Consider the following 20,548-nt stretch of genomic DNA (forward strand, 5'->3'; position numbering starts at 1 on the left):
TTAATGCATGAAACATAAATTCATAAAATAACAAGCATATCAAGCTATCTAATTCATGAAGCATAAACCCATATAATAACAAACATATCAAGCCATGTAGTAAAACATAAGTCTAGATGCAACACTCATCATTCCAAGCTCATGTCTTATCTTTATAAAATGTTATTCGCTAAGAGGTTTTGTAGAGATATCCGCAAGCTGATTTTCAGTAGAAACAAATTTAATTACAACATCTCCTTTTTTAACATGATCTCTAAGGAAATGATGTCTAATTTCTATATGCTTAGTCCTAGAATGTTGAATGGGTATTTAATAGAACTAGTATTGTCACACAAGATGGGTATTTGATCAAGATTAATACCATAGTCTCTAAGAGTTTGTTTCATCCAAAGAATTTGTGCACAAAAACTACCTGCGGCAATATATTCTGCCTCGGTGGTTGAAAGCGCAACTGAGTTTTGTTCTTACTAAACCAAGAGACAAGTGAATGGCCCAGGAAGTGACATGTTCCACTAGTACTTTTTCTATCAACTTTATATCCGACAAAATCAGCGTCCGAATAACAAGTTAAGTCAATATGAGTTCCCTTAGGATACCAAAGGCCAAGATTAATGGTGCCAATCAAATATCAAAAAATTCGTTTGACAACAAGCATGTGTGACTCTTTAGGACAAAATTAAAATCTAGCACACAAGCAAATACTAAACATAATATCAGGTCTACTAGCAGTCAAATAGAGTAAGGATCCGATCATACCTCGATAAGTCTTGATGTCAACTTTCTTACCTTTCTCATCTTTGTCCAGCTTGATGGTAGTACTCATTGGAGTGTTTTTTACCGTTCCATTATCATATCCAAATCTTTTGAGTAGATCTTTTACGTACTTGGCTTGGTTTATGAAAATTCCTTTCTCGTTTTGTTTGATTTGGAGTCCAAGAAAGTACTTCAACTCTCCCATCATACTCATCTCGAATTCTTTGCTCATACAAGATGAAAATTCTTTACACAACAATTCATTAGTAGAACCAAAGATAATGTCATCAACATAGATTTGAACAATAAGTATATCTTGGTTTTTATACTTAACAAAGAGGGTGGTGTCCGCTTTTCCCATCGAAAAATTGTTATCTAACAAGAAGTTTTTAAGCCTATCATACCATGCTCTAGGTGCTTGTTTTAGTCCATACAAAGCCTTAGATAACTTATACACATGATCTGAAAATTTTTCATTTTCAAAACCATGGGGGTGTTTCACATAAACTTCCTCCATAATATAACCATTTAAGAAAGCACTCTTGACATCCATTTGATATAAAATAAAATCTTTATGACATGCAAAAGCTAAGAGCATTCTAATGGATTCTAGTCTAGCTACAGGTGCAAATGTTTCATCAAAATCAATTCCCTCTTCTTGGTTGTAGTCTTGAGCCACTAATCTAGCTTTATTTCTTACAACCATACCGGATTCATCCATTTTGTTTCTAAATACCCATTTAGTGCCTATAATGGATTGATGTTCCGGATTAGGAACTAATTCCCATACATTGTTTCTTTCAAATTGATTCAACTCCTCTTACATAGCCATAATCCAAGATTCATCATTTTCTGCATCCGTAAAGGATTTTGGTTCAATTTGAGAGATAAATGCAGCATGCTCACATGTGTTCTTAAGAGATGATATAGTTGTAACACCTCATGAGGGATCTCCTAAAATTACATCCTTAGAGTGAGAAGAAACATACCTCCACTCCTTGGGGAGTGTTTGAGAAGTACATTCATTTTGCTCTGCATTTGCTTCTTCATGATGTTCCTCTTGAATTTCATGAGGTGCATCTTTTTTGTTGTCATTTGATGCTTCTTGTTGTTGTTCTTCTTCTGCATTATCATCAACAACGACTTTCTCCGTAGATGAGGGGTTAGACTCATCAAATGTAACATGTATAGATTCTTCTACAACCAAAGTTCTTTTATTATAAACTCTATAAGCTTTGCTTGAGTTTGAATAACCAAGAAAAATACCAACATAAGATTTTGGATCAAATTTTCCAAGATTATCTTTTGTGTTCAAAACAAAACATTTGCATCCAAAGACTTTAAAATAACCTATGTTAGGTTTTCTATTTTTCCAAAGCTCATGTGGAGTTTTATTAAGATTAGGTCGAATCAACACACGATTCAAAACATAACAAGCGGTGTTGACGGCTTCGGCCCAAAAATACTTAGGCAAAGAATTTTCATTCAACATGGTCCTAGCCATTTCTTGAATAGACCTATTCTTTCTCTCTATGACTCTATTTTGTTGAGGAGTCCTAGGAGATGAAAATTTATACTCAATGCCAAAATTATTACAAAAGTTCTCAAATGCATAATTTTCAAATTCTCCACCATGATCACTTCTAATACAATAAATACTACATTCCTTTTCATTTTGAACCTTTTTGCAGAAAACTTTAAATGCATCAAAGGCATCATCCTTATTAGCTAAAAATAATACCCATATGTATCTAGAATAATCATCCACAATTACAAAAGCATAATATTTTCCATTTAAACTAGCATATCTAGAAGGACCAAATAAATCTATATGAAGAAGTTGAAGTGGTTTTGAAGAAGAGATATGATTTTTGTTTTTGAAAGAGGTTTTGATTTGTTTTCCAAATTGGCAAGCTACACAAATTTTATCTTTTTTAAAACTGATTTTTGGAAGACCTTTAACCAAATCATTTTTCGAGATTTTTGAGATCAAATCCATACTTGCATGACCTAATCTTCTATGCCATAACCAGCCATCATCATGCATTGCAGAGAAACATTTATCATTTGTAGATGCACGATCTATATTAATGGTATAGACATTAACACATCTATTTCCTACAAACAAAACCTTGCCATCACATGCATTTTCAATAATACATTTTGATTCATCAAAGATAACTCTATATCTTTTATCACATAATTGACTAATGCTCAGCAAGTTGTGTTTTAAGTTTTCAACCAAACACATATTTTCAATGAGAGTAAAGGATACATTACCGACATTGCCACTGCCAATGATTTTTCCTTTTCAATTATCTCCAAACGATACATCTCCACCATTTTCGATCTTGGTAAAACTTGAAAACCAAGAATAATTCCCTGTCATTTGTCTTGAACAACCACTATCCAAGTACCACTTATTCTTCTTCTTCTTCAAGCCCTGTAGAGAAAATCTCAAATTTTAGGTACCCAAACCTTTTTGGGTCCTTGAGAGTTAGCAATGGTTCCTTTCGGAACCCAAACACATTTCACACCATAATATGCATTTATCTTCACTGGACATCTATTTTTTATATGACCATCTTGATTACAATAATGACATACAATTTGATTGTTAATAGATGTATTCTTCACAAAATAACTCTTGTAATATTTTTGTTTTAAATTTGGCTTATAACCAATGCCTCCTTTGTCAAATACACATTTTTGTGAGTTTAGCAAGTTATCCAACATCTTTTGTCCATTTGTGAATTTTAGCACAATCTCATTTAGTTCATTGCTCTTCTTTCTAAGCATTTCATTTTCATTTTTCAAGTCATTCACGTGTGACTTTAAGTGCTCATGTGCAGTGCTAGAATTCTTAAATAATGCAACTCTATCATGCAATGTTTTATTCTCTAATTCTAGGCATGTAATCTTTTTCACTAAATGATTCATTTTCATTTTTAAGCTCTATCATATTCTTTTTAAGACATATATTCTTTTTACCAATCTTCATCAATTCATCATGCAAATCCTTAAAGGCATCATGTAATTCATCATATGTAGGAAGAACACTTACCTTATCAAGTTCATCACATGATTCTTCCCCAAAGGCCATGAGAGTTAAATTTGTCATTTCTTGTTGCTCTTCATCATCACTTGTTTCGTCATCGCTATCATCCCACGTGGCCACCATAGCTTTCTTCTTGAGTTTGTTGAGGAGAGAACATTCCGGTCGTATGTGTCCGGGCTTCTTGCATTCATAGCAACTGATTGGCTCTTTCTTCTCCTTTTTATTCTTGTAGCCTTTGAACTTTCTCTGCTCATTATTCTTCTTGTAAAATTTTCTGAATCTTCTACCCAACATTGCCAACTCCTCATCATCCATCTTGCCCTCCTCATCATTCTCACGTTTTGAGGCATTGAGAGCAATGTTTTTCTTCTTTTCCCCATGCCCTTTTTCTCTGCCAAATCTTCGAACTAATTAAATCATCAATAGGTAATGTATTTAAATCTTTGGCTTCCTTAATGGAAATCCTTGTTGGTCTCCATTCCTTAGGTAGCGACCTAATGATTTTCTTAACTTTCTCACTATTTGAAAAGCTCTTTCCTAAGGCCCCTAGAGTGTTCACTATGTCCATAAATCGTGTATACATAGAATACACACTCTCATTTTGGTCCATTTGAAACAATTCATATTGTCGAGTGTACCTACTTATTTTAGACTCTTTTACTTGATTCGTGCCTTCATAAACAACTTTAAGTTTGTGCCAAATTTCATTAGCACTTTCGCAACTAGACACTCTATGAAACTCTTTCTTTTCTAGTGCACAAAACAAGGCATTCATAGCTTTGGAATTTAGAGAAGCTTTTCTCTTTTCCAATTCATTCAATTCCCATGAAGGTTTTGGAATATCTTCCCCTACTTCATTTTTAGAAAAAGGTATGAAAGGACCATCATTAACAATTGCTCAAATTTCGTAATCTAAGGCTTGCAGTAAATTCTCATCCTAGTTTTCCAATACGGGTAATCATTTCCATCAAAGTAAGGTGGTCTAGTGGTGGACTGTCCTTCCCTAAATCTGGAATCATTTTGAGTTGCCATTGATCTTTAGCTCTAGATGGTTAAGTCTAAATAAGAGCACCTCTCTCTGATACCAAATAAAATACAAATGTACAACCCAAGAGGGGGGTGAATTGGTACTTTAAAAAATTATCCTATCAAAGCCAAACAACAATCCAATCTAATGCCTTAATAAATTCAAAAGCTATAAGTTCAATAAACGTACAATAACAAATGAGTAAGAGAGAAGAGAAACAAACACACGAATTTTTAGGTGGTTCGGCAACCCCCGCCTACGTACACGCCTCTAAGCGATCCAAGCTTGAGGATTTCCATATCCAAGCCTTCCTAGGCTTCAAATGTTTACAATTGACTTCAAAGTGTCAATAAACCTTTACACCAAAGAGATTATCTCCCAATCTCTTCACTCAAGTGTCTCACACACTCAAACACTCACAATTAAGATGAAGAAATGAAAGTTACAATAAAAAAACTCTCTTGAAGAGTAGATGTACAAATTGAAGAACAACAATGATTCAATGAATAACGACTTGCGAATTGAGAGCTCAAGATATGTTGTTGCTTTTTGTTTTTGCTTGTTGAAGAGCTATAAAATGAATTGGATTTGAGTTTTTATAGTTTGAGATCAAAAACTAGTCGTTATGCACATTTTGATCATAACCAGCTTACTGTTTATGGACATCCGGTTAGCCACTTAATGTTACCGTTACAGCCACAATTTTGAATTTCTGAACATCTGGTATGCCGCTTGTGAAATCCGGTTAGCCGTTTAAGTTCCAGAAACATTCTGCCCAAATCCGGTCTAGCGTTTGTCAGGATTCGGATAGCCGCTTGCTACAGTAACTGCTACAGTGAACTATGTTTCAGAATTATGGTTTGACCACAAAACTTTATAAAATTATGTTATGATCCAAAACGTTATAAAAATTTTCAAATAGGTCCAATTTCAGAATTTCTAAATATTACTTTATTAATCCTAAAACTTTCTGAAATTAAGACATGACCCAAAATATGTGAAATTATAGAATGACCCAAAACATTTAAATATTTTCAAATAGGTCCAAATCGGAAATTCAAAACAATAATTTATTAAAATTAAAGATTATGAAAAACAACTTAACTCCATAAAAATATTTTTTTATTGTAAAAGCTGTTGTGCAAATTTTAATGTACTCGCAAGCACACGAATCTATTGTAGTATAGACTAATGGTAACGAGTGTCGATCCCACGAGGAGGTGGATTTTAGTTATATATAGAATTAATTTTGTAAATGGGTAGTTGGATTTCTGGTGGAAATGATTTGGAATATGTTAAACTTAAATTAAAATGGCGAGAATAAATTCTAAAATTGGTATTGAAATGGCGAGAATAAATTGAAGAGAATTATATTGAAATGACGTACTTGGGTATCTGGATCTGTATCAACATGCATCATGGGCTAAATATTCTTTATTAATGCCAATTAAATCATGAGGGGGGAATTCACACCTCATGAACCACGCTCTAATCAATATGGTGCTAAGGGCTTATCGTGCCAAATAATAATAACCTTGTACTAGAGGGTCGGTGAAACCAAGACGGTACTAGACAAGATTAGTATTATTTGTCGACGAGAAGTCAAAACATCCACAAAAACTAGAGGGAAAGAGAAAATAATTTTACCAAATTAAGCCCATGACACATGTTAAGACTTCACCTTCAACCCAAGCTTGAAAGAAAATTAGCCACTCATAATTGAACTAGGGGCAAAATGGGAATTTATTAAAATACAAAGAAAATACAAGATGGAGAAGGAATTACAGAAAACAGAGTCCAAAAATAGATTCAGAGATCTCAAATTAGGGGGGAGAGGCCCCCTTTTTATAGATACATGTAGTAAATCATGGCCATCGGATTAAAAACAATTTGGACGCTCAGGATTGCGCCACGTCATCAGTCAACAGTCCACGGTTTGACCACGCGGATGAACAGTAACACGGTTTGACCCAACTTTGAACAGTAACGCGGTTTGGTTGAAAATAATCCTGTGTGATGCATGCACCGTACGCGAGATTTTTCGTCCACTGATATGCTGCCACGTCACCATCAACAGTACATAAGAATTTTAGTCCAACAGGATCGTGACACCTCATCAGTCAATGCCACATCATCGATCAATGCCACGTCATCATCCGTCTATGTGAACAGTGTCGTGAACAGTAACGTATACAGTACCGTACACGTGAATAGTACCGTACATGTGAATAGTACCGTACATGTGAATAGTGCCATTTTTCCTTTTATGCTCCTCCTAAGGTTTTTGACCGTCCTGAGTTCAAAAGTGATGTCCGTTTTGCCATCTGATTTCTCCTTTATTGTGAAATGACTGTAATACCCCTAAAATACATAAAATACTTAATTAAAATAAAACACATGTAATTAAATCACAAGAAGGTTAAATACATAAAAGTATGGGTTGTTAGTAAGACTTGAAATGTAAAATGACGGTTTTCTCCTTTATAAATATGCATTTTCTAACACTCAACAAAAGCACAATACATAAATCTTTGTTTAATCAACACATGTGGTTTGTTATCATCAAAATCAATATCTATAGCCATATAAGCTAACAGAGTCTACGATACAAGATTGTTTCACACTCCTCAAACTAATAGCTCCACTTCTAGCCGGAAGTTGATTTTCTGGAATCCTTATATGATATAAAGTTAGAATCAATATAACCCACTAGAATGAGTTCATCACCAGAATACACAAGCATATAATTTTTAGTTCTTTTCATGTACTTCATTATATGCTTGACTGCAGTCCAATGTTCAGGTCCAGAATTAGATTGATATCTGCTAACCATCCCTACCGCAAAACAGATGTCTAGCCTAGTGCAAAGCATGGCATACATGAGACTTCCCACAGCTTTTGCATAGAGAACTCGTCACATTTTCTCTATCTCTTCAGATGTTTTAGGTGATTGATCCTTAAAGAATGCAATTCCATGTTTGAATGGTAACAAACCAGTCTTGTAATTTTCCATGCTAAACTAGCCAATATCTTGTCGATATAGTCTGCTTGAGACAAGGCTAAAGTTTTATTCTTCCGGTCTCGTAATAATTTGATACCAAGAATATAACTTGCCTCTCCCAGCTCTTTCATATCAAATTATTTTGCTAACCAACTATTTATTGTAGTCAATACTCTTATATCGTTTCTAATTAGGAGAATATCATCCATATAAATAATTAGGAAGGCTACATATTTTTCCTGAATTTTCTTGTACATACATGGTCTATCAATATTTTGAATGAATCCAAACAAATTAATCGCTTGATCAAATCTAATGTTCCATCACCGGGATGCTTGCATACCATGTGTTCTTGGCCTTTTTGTATGAATCCATCTGGTTGCTGCGTGTAGCTGTCTTATTCAAGATGCCCATTAAGAAAGGCAGTCTTGACATTCATTTGCCAAATTTCATAATCTAGCACTGCAGCAATGGAGAGCAGAATCCTAATAGATTTAAGTATATCAACTGGAGAAAAAGTTTCCTCATAATCGATTCTCTCTTTCTGAGTATACCCTTTGGCTACTAATCTTTCTTTAATTTTTTCCACCATTCCGTCTACTCCTCTTTTTCTCTTGTAGATCCACTTACACCCTGTAAGTTTTACCCCATTTGGTGCCTCTACAAGTTCCCAGACTTAATTGAAATACATAGATTCCATTTCTTGATTCATGGCATTTTTTCAAAGTTCAACATCTCTGTCTATTAGAGCTTCGTTATAGCTAGTAGGAACTTGTACATGTTCATCTGAGATAGCCATATAAGTTTCTCCCAATAACATGTATCTCGCAGGTAACCTAATTACCCTCCCACTACGACGAGGTTCTAAAAGTGATTGTTGTTCAAGGATAGTCTTGTGTTGATCAGCCAGTTATTGCTGTTCTTCTTGTTCTATAACAGGTGTTGAAATCTAAGCATCAACCTGATCTCTACTGATTTCTTTATTTTTACATTACTCTTAGGTTATAAGTCATTTATATAGTCTTCTTCAAAGAAAGTAAAGTATATGTCTAAAAATGCATTCCTATCTTAAGGACTATAATTTAAATTTTCCTTTATTCATTTAGGATACCTAACACATGCAAGCTTCTGAACACAAATCCATCTTCTTTGCCTCTAATTCTAGTACAAATACTAGTAAACTCCAAATACGAATGTGTCTCAAACTATGTTTGTGACTTTTTCATAATTTCTTAGAGTAGTAGACACTGAGGTAGATGAAATTAAGTTCAATAAACTTTGCAATTTTAAATACTAGTATCTGGAATAAAAAAAGTAAATGATAAACCACTTAGCATATATCTTGTCTTATCTAAAAGAATCTTGTTTCTCCATTTAATTACACTATTCTATCATAGTGTTCATTATATGTGGGAGTTTATCCCACTTGACAACCAAATGAAGCTTGAATTCTCCAAAGAGATATTCTTTGTTTCGATCAGATCGAATTCTTTTATGTTCCTGTCTAATTGCTTCCCTGCCTTATCCACGTATCCTTTTTAATTTCAAAAGTGATGGAATCATGACGCATTTAGACAAATATAAATGAAATGAATATTCATCAATAAGATTCATAAAATACTCATAACCTCTAATAACATGCAAACTGATTAGTCCGTATACATTTGTATGTGCTAAGTCATCCAATACAATGTTATGCTTTTGGCTAAAAAAAGCATCCTCGTCATATTACTTTTCTAAATAAGATTTATAGAGTGACAATGATCAATCTTGATAGGCCAACAAGCATATCATTAATCATTTTCTTAAAATCTTATTATAGTTTATATGACTTAAGCATAAATATCAGAGGTGAGATTGGTTAGAAGAAACATTTCTTTTCTTAGATAAATGCATATACTTTTTATCATTATATCTTCCTTTGAATAGATCAATGGACTTATATGACATAAATTGTCTTTATAAAGAACCAAAATAAGTAATAAACAAAGGATCCAAAAATAAAAGTATACTCCTGTTTATAAAAACAAGCCACCGAAATTAAATTCCTCTAATATATGGAATAATAAAGACAAATATCAAAACTAAAGTTTTGTAAAATTGATCTAGCATTTCAACTGATATAAACTAGCATGTCCTCAACTGTTGTTTGAAGCTTTCTTCACTTAATCTCTTTGTTTCCTAAAAACCAAATAAATAAATTACAAATAAGATTAGTTATCTCAAAATTCACTATTGCATGAATCATTAGAAATATGAACTAATTAGGAAGCTTAAAGATTTCTTATACCTAATTTTAATAATTTTAGGACAATCTTTCTTCCAGTGACCCTTCTTTCCACATTTGTAACACTTACCTTTTGGCTTGCCATCTTTTTTAATGGACAATTTTCTCATCTCAACTCTCTCTTGCTTATTCTTGTCTTTCGACTTAGGCCTTGAGGAGAATCCTTTTTCAGGAAGTTTCCTACTATGATAAAATTCTTCTATAGCATGTAGTTTGTGCAATAATTCAATTAAGGTTATATCTTTATTGTTTAAGATATAACTTACCTTAAACTCTTTAAATGTATCGGGCAAAGATTCAATCACCATATTAATCTTTGTTTTATCATCGATTTGAACACCATAAATCTTTACTTCATTCAAATAGTCCATTATTTTTAGGACATGATCACGAACTCTTGTGCCCTCTTCCATCTTAGTATCCGTAATATGTTTTAACGCTGCTTCTCTGGCAAAATGAGTATTCTGCCCAAACATCTTATGAAGACTAGCCATTATTTCAGTGACTGTTTCCATGCTCCGATGTTTCTTATGCAGTTCCACAAAAATCAAAGCCAATATATAATGTTTAGCCATTTTGTTAGCTTTGCACCATTTCTTATAAGGCTTCCTCTGATTTCTATAATTGTATAGCGTTGGTTCTAGAGGGGATGGCTGGGTCAACACATATTTGTAGCCCTTAACAGTGAGAATATTAAATAGATTGTGTTTTCAATCTAAGTAATTTTTGCGAGTGAATTCATTTTTAATAAAGATAATTGATAATGGGTTGATAGAAGACATTTTCTGAAAAAACAAAATAGACATGCATAAACACTTTGAAATAAATAATGTTCACAATAAATAATCTAAAATGCAAAAAACCAAAAATGCTTTTTATTTTATTGTAATGATAATCTAGTACTGTTTTGGCAAGCTATCCGTTAGGGAAGTCAAATCTACACTTACTAGACCCAATTATCCATTGGATTATTTACTTTCATGTAGAGACATAATAAATAATTATCGTTATCATTTTGGGCCTAAATTTGTTAACAAAGCTTCATTGGGAAGGTTAATAACAAATTTTAGTTGAGTGTATAATCATTGTTTCAATCTACATATCTTCCATATAATGCCGCTACCGTTAGGGTGATCAACAGATTGAAAAATATTTCAATCTTATTTGTAAAGAAGATCATCAACTAAAATATCTAATATATATACCATAAGTAGGGAGCATTACCGTATCATGAAGTTGAGGTATATATATAATTTTATTAATGAACTAACAATGGAGCCCGTGGAAAGAATTATCTTGAATTTTTCCTCTCCCACTCAATATTTTAAAGTTTCTTTTTCCAATATACGGATTATATCATATATTGTTAACTGCATGCTTCCTACAATAATATTGTCTAGATAAAATCTAATTTTATTAAGCACATGCAAATGTCAAACAATATATGTCTAGATTCATAATCTATAGATGTCATGTATTATGATGCATAAAGTGGCACCTCCTATTCTATATGAGATGTTATCATGGCATGTTATCAACCAAATATAGCATATAGATTAAAAGCAATTAAACAATCTCAATTCATGGTTTTCCTAAGGAAAAAATTGACTTTATCTACAAGCCTAATATCTATTGGGCTTTAAGTCAACATCCATCTTCCTTCTTTCTCTTCGTTGTACTTGCTCTTGTCCATAACTATTGCCTTGAGGACTTTTGGGCTTTTAAAATTTATCTTTGGTTCAATTTCTAAATTTAAATTTGGGCAACTTTAAAAAAAAAATCTATTGGCTCTTTTTTTAAAAAAAATACCTCTTTTTTTAAAAAATTCAAACCCGATTAGTTTAATAAAATAAACCCAAATTTATCATTAAAAATTCTTGAGCCAAATAAATTTTATTTATGATCTACCAAATTTTCATTTATATAACCTAATTTTGAAATCCCTTAAATGGGCTTGGGACCAATATAAATAAATCTGGACAAATAATAACAATTGGGCTTATCAAATTTCTATTTATATTATCTAGTTGAAAGCTAATAATGGGCTTGGACCCTATATAAATAAATTTGAATTTTTCTGCCCAAAACCCTAAATCACTTATTTTTCTTCTAGTCGCCACCAGCACATACTGTTGGACTTAAATGCAAAATAATTTCAAGCCTTGGCAGAAAACATAAATTAGTGAGACAATGGGGTGTCTAATGAAAAAATTCAAAAGAAACCCTCCTTCCCTTCATGCTTTTCGCTGCCAATTCCACAGGTGCTGCCGTTTCTTCTTCTCTTTGCCGCCATCAACTTTTCTTTGTTTCTTGGATTCTTTACATAATTTTATAATAAAAAATAATATTTATAAGAAATCATATACCATTTGGCTTACAAAGAATCTAAGAACAATGAATTAAAATAATTAAGAGTGAAACATGGTGAAAATTGACGACCTCTCATTGTTACAAATCTATAAAATTAATACAAAGAAATATCTAATCATGAATTGAGACAACCTTTAATATACTCAATAATTATATACATTCACAAATGAAATAATATATAAAAATTTAGTGCCACCCATTTTATACACATAATACAAGAGATTAATATGCTCAATAATTATATACATTCACAAATGAAATAATATATAAAAATTTAGTGCCACCCATTTTATACACATAATACAAGAGATTAATTTCATACAGTAACTCCATATATTAATATGAGATTGCTCTGATACCAATTGTTGCTTCGAAAAATATTTTACAATGGAAATATTTGAATCGCAATTCTCATACAATAAATAAAATTACCATAATTTAGAAATTGTACCTTTGCTTCTTCGCTGAAGTAATCACTACAAAAAATATGATTTATTATAGCACTAATTTATAGGTTTTATATCAAATGCCATCACAACCACACATTTTCTAGCATTTTTCATAAAACTGCTATTAAACTGAAATTTTATTATATGTATAACATTACTATTATGACATATTTTTTAAAAGTTTTAAAAATGTTAGTTAGCATAGCATTTTGTAAAAAAAGTTATAAAATAAATTGTTACTTAATAGTTTTTATGACATTTTTTTGTAAAATTTATTGGAAAAAAACAAATTATAACATTTTTAAAATGCTATAAAAATAAAAAAAATAATTAAAAAATATTTTTTTAGGCACCAAATTTCATTAGATTGGCGCCCATATTATAACATTATATTATGACATTTTTAAAAAAAAGGCTAAATAAATATATACTTAGGGTAGCGTAATTGTAAAGAAGTTATAAAATAAATATTGAAAAGTTACTTTATAACGTTTTATTAAGTGCTATAGAATTTATTATAAAACAAATCTCTAAAATGGCGCTAAATTTTTCATATTGGCGCCCATTCTTCCCACCCCAAGAAAAAGCCCAAAAGCTTTCTATTATTTTTTTCCCAAATCCCTTTCATCTTGTTCTCTCTACAACACTAAACTTTCCCTTTTCCCCTTTTTCTAACCGGTCAAAAGTAGCTGAATTAAAGTTCATTTTTTTAAATCAATCTTTCAAGTATGTACAAAGCTTTAAGCTTGTTACGTGCTTTAAAAGGTGAAGGAATAATAATTCTTTGATATGCATGCGTTACAGTACAAATAACAGCTTTTTCGGTGTTAGTTCGTAAAGGAATACAAATATGGAAAGAATTTAAAGTTGATTTAGTTATATGGAATTTTCTTTGAAAAGGATATTAATTAATTAAAATTGAATAGATGATTGGATAATTATATGTATGGATGCTCTAGCTTGTTGTTGTGCAAATTTTAATGTACTCGCAAGCGCACGAATCTATTGTAGTATAGACTAATGGTAACGAGTGTCAATCCCACGAGGACGTGGATTTTAATTGTGTACAATTAATTTTGTAAATGGGTGATTGGATTTGTGGTGGAAATGATTTGGAATATGCTAAAACTTAAATTAAAATGGCGAGAATAAATTCTAAAATTGGAATTGAAATGGCGAGAATAAATTGAAGAGAATTCTATTAAAATGACGTACTTGGGTATCTGGATCCGTATCAACATGCATCATGGACTAAATAATCCTTATTAATGTCAATTAAATCATGAGGGGGGAATCCACACCTCATGAACCACGCTCTAATCAATATGGTGCTAAGGGCTTATCGTGCCAAATAATAATAACCTTATACCAGGGGGCCGGTGAAACCAAGGCGGTACTAGACAAGAATATTATTATTTGTCGACGAGAAGTCAAAACATCCACAACAACTAGAGGGGAAGAGAAAATAAATTTACCAAATTAAGCCCATGACACATATTGAGACTTCACCTTCAACCCAAGCTCGAACGGAAATTAGCTACTCATAATTGAACTAGGGGCAAAATGGGAATTTATTAAAATACGAAGAAAATACAAGATGGAGAGGGAATTACAGAAAACAGAGTCCAAAAATGGATTCAGAGATATCAAATTAGGGGGGGAGGCCCCCTTTTTATAGATACATGGAGTAAATCATGACCATCGGATTAAAAACAGTTTGGACGCTCAGGATTGCGCCACGTCATCAGTCAACAGTCCACGGTTTGACCACGAAGATGAACAGTAACGCGGTTTGACTCGGATGAACAGTAATGCGGTTTGACTCGGAGGAACAGTAACGCGGTTTGGTTGAAAATAATCCTGTGTGATGCATGTACCGTACGCGAGATTTTTCATCCACTGATATACTGCCACGTCACCATCAACAGTACATAAGAATTTTAGCCCAACAGGATCGTGACACCTCATCAGTCAATGCCACATCATCGGTCAATGCCACGTCATTGATCCGTCTATGTGAACAGTGTTGTGAACAGTAACGTAGATAGTACCGTACACGTGAATAGTACCGTACATATGAATAGTGTCATTTTTCCTTTTATACTCCTCCTAAGGTTTTCGACCGTCCTGAGTTCAAAAGTGATGTCCGTTTTGCCGTCTGATCTCTCCTTTATTGTGAAATGACTATAATGCCCCTAAAATACATAAAATACTTAATTAAAATAAAACAAATGTAATTAAATCACAAGAAGGTTAAATACATAAAAGTAAGGGTTGTTAGTAAGACTTGAAATGTAAAATGACGGTTTTCTCCTTTATAAATATGCATTTTCTAACACTCAACACACCCCCCAACTAGCTTATTGCTAGTCCCTAGCAAATAAAGCGAAAACAAAATTCAAATTCAAAATATTTTTTTTAATAGAAACACTCGTATTTATTCCGTCAGATTAATGATAGCAATAAAATAAAAGTATAAGCATTATCTCCGGTCTAAAGCAACATCACACCCACATCAACCATCCACATGAATCAGCCCAGTAGACTTTGTCATAGCTACTTTCAAGAATGACATGTCAAACCCCAAAATCTCACTGAAAGTAGTGACACTCTCACAAAGAAATTAAAACCAATAAAAATAGTCACTCCAATGAATGGTAATTGAGAGAGAAAATAATAAAGAAGTGATATCACATGCTCTCACCAAGATGAAATAAATATGCCCTCAGCTTATAAATAATACGAACTCAAGTCAAACAAAAATGCTAGTCAACCCACTTTATTTATCTTCTTTTTTTTTTATTATGCATCACTACATCTTTTTAGCCCATATAACTAGCTTCTACTTCAAACTATAGTTCCCTAAAATCAAGAAGGACTTTTATTAGGATGTAACGTAGGCTAGGGACATGGTTAACAAAGAAGGGAAATAAGGAAAACAAAGTGTATGTTTGAGAAAAATGCAGTGATTTTTTTTTTTTGGAAGTTGCAAGGTGGATTTCACCTATTATTTTTATTTTTATTCTTTTGAAACAACAACTTTTATTTTTTTTTCTCTTTTTTTTTTGGCATAACTTCACTGAACAAAATAATTATTTACATTTTTCTCAAACATAAATAGGTGATGGAACTATAAGATATCGGGTAATACTTCAAATCGGAGTGGGTCAAGATGATAAGTTGACAAAGAAAAGGTTTTTTTTTTTTTTTAAAGTCTCAAAAGTGTTAAATATGGATATTTAATAAAAGGGATGGCTAGAAAGGCTCAAACAGATCAAAGATGGCCTTTCCATCGTCTTTTAGGGCTCTAAATAATCATCCATATCTACTAGTTAGATGGGCCTCCCAATGTAGCAACACACATTTTTTTCTTTTTTTTTTTATTATACAATTTTTTTAAGGGTTAACTCAAAAGCAATTTAGAGATCGTGTGTAAAATAATAAACTGCTAAGCTGTATAAAGAGTGGGCAAAAGGGTTATTCTCCAAGAAAAATAATAGGCTCAAAAACTCACTTGGTACTTATTATGACATGTTCATTCCTTCAAGCAACGCATATTTGTCTCCGACATCAACATGTAGAGTAGCAAACATAATGTAACATCACTTAAGACCAAAGATAATACAAATACTAAAATTTAAAATTAATCATGTCATCTAATGTTAAAACAAATCACAAAATTTTTTTTTTTTAAACAACATTCTACCCCCCAACCTATTCTAAACATGAAAGGAAAATATGCATGCAGAAATGTGAAAATGATGCATAAAAACTAATTAGAAAAGTTACACGTAAAATGATAGAAAACGAAAATATTTTTTTTTTTTAAAGAAGATGCGTTTCTAGAGGAACTACACTCCATATTCAGCCATCTTCGACTCACAAGTTGGAGAATGTATATTTATAGAGGAGAGATTAAAAAGAAGAAAAATAAACATAAAAACATAATAAAGAAAATGTCTGAAATTTTTTTTAGTTTTTTAATTTTTTTTTTTTACGATGAAGATGCGTTTCTAGAGTCACTACACTCTATATTCAGCCATCTTCGACACAAAAAGTGAGCAACAGTTAGTTTCTACAACAAAAATTAGTAAAAACTTAACCAAAACTCCACAATTGTCGACTATTCCCTCCCCCCAACCAGAACGAAACATTGTCCTCAATGTTTGAAAGGAAAGAAGTAGAGTTTAGAAAACATCACCTGGGTGGTGCAACACAGAAAACAATATTTACAAGCGGAGAGTTAAATCTAATTTGTACTTCTTACTGCGGCTACTGTTACCATCATTATTTGGGCGCTCCAACACAAAGGTCCAGGGGTCTGGCTCCGGTTTATAAGCTTGTAACATATCAAGTAGCTCATTAGCAGTGTGAGCACAAATAAAAAGTTTTTTTACATTAGAAGGAATGAAATAGTTTTTTATTGCATGGTTAAGAAATGCGATAAAGCCATCATAAAAGTTATTGACATTCAATAAACCGATGGGTTTTTGGTGGATGTGCAAATGGGCCCAAGATGCTAGCGTGATAAGTGCCTCTAGTGTTGCAAGATCTCCTGGAAGAAAAATAAAAGCATCAGCATGATTAAGCATTTCAGTTATTCTTTCTTGCATACCTGAGACGACTAACTCTTCTCCAGTTGATGAGTCAGACAAACTGCCCAATGGTTTTAAGACTCTTGGGATGATGCCTAACACTTGACTTCCTCTGATAAAAGCTGCTTCTGAGATCATTTTTGATAACCCTCGATTACCTCCTCCATACACCAAGTGTAATTTTCTCGCTGCTATGCTTCAACCAAGATCTATGGCTGCCTCAACGAACTCTTTATGTTTGCCATATGTAAATCCAGAAAGCACACAAATGTTCTTGAATTGTCTATTGGGAGTAGCTGACATTGTGATACTTCTCAAAAACAATTTGTGAGTGCTTGACAAAAAAGAAATCACATTTAAGAGTCTCGGTGATATTGGGTCATGGTTGTGTATGAGGTAATATGTCAGTGTCAAATAATGCGTAAAGCACGTTGCTCGCAAGTCAAAAAGAAAACAGTAAAAAGGAAAAAGTAAACAGTAATAAAATTATTAAAGACAATAATGCAAACAATAAGACAATAGTGAAATAAAATAACAATAAAGTAAAAGGATATTTACAGGTAGTTGCGACTGTGGCTCACATCTTCCTCTGGTTTTACGTCCAGAAACGGCTTGAACGCCCTCTATGGGTTGAGGATAGGCTTCCTATCCAGTTTTCTTATAAACTGGCAAACAAGGTCGTTTATAGTCAGATTCCCAAGACTATATCGTGCATGCTCTTTCTGGAATAATGGCCATAACTGGAGAATCGCTCCTTGCACATATCCACTAGGATGCGTTTCAAGAGACAAAAGGATATCATCCAATGACTCCTTATTCAAGCCATCCCTAATGAATTGAATCTTATCTTCCCTGTTATCAGACATCATTCCTAAAGAACATGGGTTTTTATTGCAACTCATTCTGGCACACTTATGACAAGCAACAGAAATTCTTCGAGCTCGTCGTTTTCTTGCATAATTTCCTTTACCACAACCAGGCATGTATGCAATAAATTTTGGAGGTAACTCACCTGCCGATCGTACTTTAGTCTCGATTAACCAACGGATGTCAGCAGGTATGTTATTCCTCATGAGTAATCGCATGCGTTCGGACCAAGCTTTATAGATCGTAAGGAGGGCATTCTGAGGAAGTGAAGGGAATCGCTTGTGAAGTTTCGCTAGAATCTCGTTTCTGTCCATACCTTCGCCTCAGAATATCAGTTATTATGGGAAACTGAAGTAACCGACTTGATTGTCACGGAGTACCGTTATCTGCCACTTCACCGGGGTAACAAACTAAAGCACACAAACAGAAAAATAAATTAAAACACACAAAGAAAATTAAAATCGTCCTCTTATTGAATTTACCTCAAGCTCCAACTGGATGTCGTAAACACTTCTCTCAATGTCTCTGAGCTGGCTTTCTAAAGCCTCAACATAGGCTACTAACTCTGATGGTTGTAGAGCCCAAATGCGATGTGTTTTACAAAATTGAATCTGCCTTTTGAGATGAGTTTTGACACGTTGAAGTGGTTTAAGAATGTTCAGGAGGAACGGTCTAAGTAAGGTACTCATGATTAAAAACGATAAAAGAAAACTTAATGGTAAAATAAACACACTTATGCAAAAACAATTTCAATTAGCAAGAGAATAATAATAAAAAGAAAGAAAGAAAAATCAAATCAACGAAAAGAAAAAAAAATCAATTCAAATTTGGTGGGTCATTCAAATTTATTTCAGTGTCTTCTCTATGTAGTTGGTACTCTAGATATGGCTTTAATCTTTGACCATTAACTTTAAACGTGACACCGTTCTTTGGGTCCTTAATTTCAATTGCCCCATGTGGAAAAACAGTATGTACAATAAATGGGCCAGACCAACGAGAGCGTAACTTACCTGGGAATAGGTGCAAGCGAGAATTGAATAAAAGCACTTTCTGACCTGGAGTGAACGATTTTCTCATAATTTGCTTATCATGGAAGACTTTCATTCATTGCTTGTAAATCTTGGCATTTTCGTATGCATCATTGCGAATTTCTTCAAGTTCTGCCAGCTGTAATCTTCTTTCTGAGCTGGCTTGCTGCATGTCAAAGTTGAATTTCTTGATGGCCCAATACGCACGATGCTCGAGTTCCACAGGTAGGTGGCAAGCTTTTCCATACACTAGTCTGTAGGGTGACATCCCAATCGGGGTCTTGAAAGCCGTTCTATATGCCCATAATGCATCATCAAGTCTTAATGACCAATCTTTTCTGTCTAGCCTCACCGTCTTTTCTAATATGTGCTTTATTTCTCGATTGGAGATCTCAACTTGGCCACTGGTTTATGGATGATACGGGGTCGCCACTTTGTGAGTGATTGAATACTTTGTCAAAAGAGCTTTGAATGCTTTGTTACAAAAGTGGGCACCACCATCACTGATTATTGCTCGAGGGAATCCAAAGCGTGAAACAATGTTGCTTTTCAAAAATCCTATCACCACCTTGTGATCATTGGTCCTACATGGAATTGCTTCTACCCATTTCGATACGTAGTCAACAGCAACCAATATGTATTGATGGCCAAAAGAAGGGGGAAAGGGTCTCATGAAGTCGATACCCCATACATCAAAAATCTCAACCACTAAAATTGGATTTAGTGGCATCATATTCCTTCGCGTGATGCTCCCCATTCGTTGACACCTATCACATGAAGAACAGAAAGTGTAAGCGTCTCGAAATATAGTTGGCCAATAGAAACCACATTGTAAAACTTTAGTTGTTGTTTTCTTAGCACTGAAATGGCCTCCACAAGCTTGTTCATGGCAGAATGAAAGGATATTCGGAATTTCACTTTCTGGGACACATCGTCTAACAATTTGGTCTGCACAATACTTGAACAAATACGGGTCATCCCAAAAGAAATTCTTTATTTCTGCAAAGAATTTAGCCTTGTCTTGCTTGGTCCAATACTCTGGAAGTTTACCTGTAACAAGATAATTAACTATATCAGCATACCAAGGTAATACTTCCACATTCATTAATTGTT

Source organism: Citrus clementina, unplaced genomic scaffold (assembly GCF_000493195.1).
Source record: "Citrus clementina cultivar Clemenules unplaced genomic scaffold, Citrus_clementina_v1.0 scaffold_2, whole genome shotgun sequence".
Taxonomy (NCBI): Eukaryota; Viridiplantae; Streptophyta; class Magnoliopsida; order Sapindales; family Rutaceae; genus Citrus; species Citrus x clementina.